This window comes from Rhagoletis pomonella, unplaced genomic scaffold, assembly GCF_013731165.1.
Source record: "Rhagoletis pomonella isolate Grant_MI unplaced genomic scaffold, Rhpom_1.0 Rhpom_scaffold_00006, whole genome shotgun sequence".
Lineage (NCBI taxonomy): Eukaryota > Metazoa > Arthropoda > Insecta > Diptera > Tephritidae > Rhagoletis > Rhagoletis pomonella.
In genome coordinates, this window is record NW_023458560.1 from 21,202,721 (window position 1) to 21,206,687 (window position 3,967).

The 3,967-nt window shown below is 40.8% G+C and overlaps 1 long non-coding RNA gene across 1 annotated transcript in view; it reads right to left on the reverse strand.

The window, feature by feature from the left end:
- Positions 1-3,967, reverse strand: part of LOC118741658 — a 21,379-nt gene that overhangs the window by 2,878 nt on the left and 14,534 nt on the right. Inside the window, exon 2 of the long non-coding RNA XR_004993316.1 lies at positions 440-442. This is a non-coding gene — a long non-coding RNA (uncharacterized LOC118741658). The remainder of the gene's footprint in view (positions 1-439; positions 443-3,967) is intronic.

Sequence of the window (3,967 nt, forward strand, 5' to 3'; positions counted from 1 at the left end):
TCAAGATACATAAACAATTCTTAAGCTACATATCGCACACCGTCTTCTAAAGGGGCACAACTCGCAATTACACGTTTGTCAGAAAATGCGAAAAACTATTTCTTAGCACACGATAATCATACCTTTACCCTAGTTTTTTTCTAACAAATTATAACAAAAACTTTCCTCCAGCTTTTGCTGAAAGCTAAGTAAAAGCTCTGTGTACATTTTTAGCACCTAATTTCAAAAAGGCCAAATTTTGAGTTGTTCCTCTTTTGAAGACGGTGTGCGACATGTACATTTCTCTATCAGGGAGTCAATTGATAAGATTTACAACATTGAGTAACTACAGTAAATTACTAATTGTTTACAACAGCAGCAATACAGCCTAATAAGGAAACATTAAATTATTTGCATACGCGCACATGTTGATGTTGATTACTAAGTATTTATTAACTACTAGCTCTGTTTGGTTTATCTCTCTTCATTATTTTCTAAATGACTGAAATTTAATAATGCTCATTTATTGAAAAAGCAAGAAAACTGTTGAGTATCTATATCAATTGAATACCAAAGTTTGCTTGTAAGGGGAGACCAATTGTTTTTTTTTTGTAACTGCTTAAAAGGAGAAGCTCATAGAAAGAGGAACATCTTTAACTAAGAGCGGCTGTATGTCAAAGGATCTAAATTTTCATCCATTAGAATATTGCTAAATGCCTAACTTTTAAAGTGCTTCCATTCCATGTACATACATTCTTATATGTACCTTAGGATGGCTCATTTTTTTACTATACGCGTATAGCATATGAGGGCCCTACGTGTAAGTCTAAGCAAATTTGCCGGAGAAATCCTGGGTCTAAAATCAATTAGGAGTTTGCCAAAAGGCCAAAAGAGGTTTCGAAGAAATTGGGAAAATGTTCACTGTTGCGCCCTCTGATGGAAGTTTTAAGAAAAAGATAAACGCACAAATGGATTACTCATACCAAAAAATAAAACTATATTATGTTTTTGTACAAAATTTAAGCACTCTTTACGACTCTACAGCAGAATGCTAAGAAACCTATTTTCACAATTTGGCAAACTCCCAGTTGGTTCTGGGCCCATGATGTCTTCGGAAAATTCGCTTAGCATTACACTTTGAATACTTCTGTACTATACGCGCATAGGTGAAAAAATCTCCCATATAAATTGACCTGCCTAATGTACCTACATAACTGTGTATATATTTACATATCCTGCAAAAAACTGTTAATAATTACTAAAGAGAGTGAGTTATCATGGAAGAAGGCTCTCTGCCTAATCTGGAAGCAGGCACCCAAGTAGTAGGTTAAAATAAGTGGCTCCAGTTTTCCAGGGTGTCAGTGATTAGCTGTGCAAACAGACTACCTTACCTCACCTCCTAAAGAAAGTAGATCCGGATTGGACAGTGTACAATTACCCATTAACTTATCCCACTACACCCTTTGCGTGCATAATTAGATTTTAGATAGGAAACCCGCGTGACGGTAAAACGCTAAATTTGAACTTAAGCTTTAAACAGGTGACAACACTCTTCAAAAGCCTAAAAAATATTCCAATTTTCAGTCAAGCTTATAAGCGAGACGCGATCCAAATATAATTTAAGACCGTCCAGCCATTTCTGAGTGAAGAAAGGCATGATGTAGATCAGATGACCTTCACAAAAATGACTTTGCGCATCATATGTACTTACATATACATGAAACATAGTTAGATATATATGACTTTTTCAATAAGTGGCAACCCTAATCAAAAATACTTTCAAAACAAGGCTTTACTAAAACCCCTGCAATTGACACTCATATTTTAATATTCAAGCAAATAATAACTCAACAGTGACATGAATACAAAGGCGAGAATGCGCTGACTGTTTGTTTGATAACAGGAGAGTCATGTCTTAACTGACCACCAGACTCAATCGCTCTGCTTCCTTACCCAGCCTGGAAAAGGTAGAACAGACTTCGTGGTTCTTGCTACCGACTATGTCAATGTCATCGGAGTACGCCAGCAATTGCACGCTCTTGTAAAAGATTTTTCCTGCGCGGTTCAGTTTGAAGCTCTTACATCAGATTAGGTCCAACATCAGATTAAAGAATTCGCATGAAAGGGAGTCGCCCTGTCTGAAACCCCGCTTGGTAGCAACCGGCTCGGAAAGAACTTTCCCAATTCTGACGGAGCTGGTGGTATTGCTCAACGTCATTTTACATAGCCATATCAGTTTCGCGGGTATGCCAAGTTCAGACAATGCGGCGTATACACAACTCCTTTTAGTGCTGTCGAGAGTGGTTTCGGAATCGACAAAAAGGTGGTGATTGTCGATCCTTATCTCGCGGGCCTTTTCCAAGATTTGGCTTATTGTGAATACCTGGTGTATGTTGGATTTTCCAGGTCAAAAACCACACTGATAAGTTCCAGTCAGTTCTTTGACGGTGGGCTTCAGTCTTTAACACAAAACACTCAATAAAACCTTGTAACCTATGCTAATTAGGCTGATCCCGCGGTAGTTGGCGCAAATGTCGCCTTTCTTGGGGATTGGACAGAGCACCTTTAAATTCTAGTCATCGGGCATGTGTTCATCTGACCATATTCTGCATAAGCGTTGATGCATGCAGCTTATCAACTCCTCGAATCCGTACATGAATAGCTCAGTTGTGAGGCCGTCAGCTCTAGTCGTTTTTTTCTCATCCAGATAATTGCTATTCGTACCTCGTCATAGTCAGGTGGTGAAAAATCAAATACATCTTCATCGACTGGGAAATCAGGTTTGTTTTCTCCACTATTTTCAGTCCTGCTACCACAGGTGTAGGGTGGAAAAATGTTTTCTTGACTATTTAAAAACCATTCTAGACATCGGTCAGTAGGCCGCCTTGGTTGTCATTACAGGAGTTCGCCCGGGTCTTGGAACTTTCCGTAAGTCACCAACTCTCTCAAGCTCTTTGCACTCACGTATTTCGGCCTCTCCCTTCTTACTGCGGAAAACACGTCTCGCATCACTCTTCAGCTCGCCGTATCGATCCCACACACCGATATATTTTTTCTCTGCAGCTTCTTGACACTCCTCATCGCACCAGTTGTTCTTTCGGACTCGCTGAAATCCGACTACTACTTAATGAACGGGAAATGTTGTTCCACTGGGCGCATATGTCGGTTTGTTGAAGAGTGCTCCCCGAGAGTAGGTGTGGAAGTCGAGTGGTGAATCCATTGGTCGTTTGTTTTATTGCAGCTTTTCGACGTTGAGCTTTCCTTGCTTTGTTGGGTGCATATTTTTTGCTGCACGTAAGCGGGGTGCGTATTTTGGCTGCAACAAGAAAGTGGTCCAAGTCGATGTTTTGTTCTCGGAGTGTACTCAAGTCTAAAACACTAAAAGCGTGCCTTCCGTATATCATAACATTATCGATTTGGTTTCTAGTTTTACGATGTGGAGACAGCAAGTAGCTTGATGGATCGTTGTATATTTGAACCTAGCACTGCATACTACCATATATCGTACCTCGGCGAAGGGGTTCGGCCTCAGTCCGTTATCGGATGTTTCATCGTGGAGGCTGAATTTTGGCATTGAAAACCGCCAAGCACGATTTTGATATCGTGACAGGGGCAATGCTCGTGTGTACTCTCCAAGCGCTCATAGAAGATATCCTTGGACGCCTCGTCCGCCGCATTCATTGGGCATGTGCGCAGATGAGCGAGATGTTGAAAAATCTCGTTTTGATGCGGTTTATGGCTAGACACTCCTTCGCCAGTACTCGGCGACGGAGTCTCTTTCCCACCACAAATTCAACACCGATTTTTCGCTCCTGTACGTAAGTTTTGCCTGATTAGTCATTCAATTTCGCCTTCCATCACTTACACCCAACTACTCCTCCCTTTTTTGACCCATTCAATGCGGCAGTAATGAGCTGGTTTCAAAGCAGCAATCAACAGCAACAGTAAACGGAAACGCCTGCAACAGCAGCAATCTATCATAATTTGT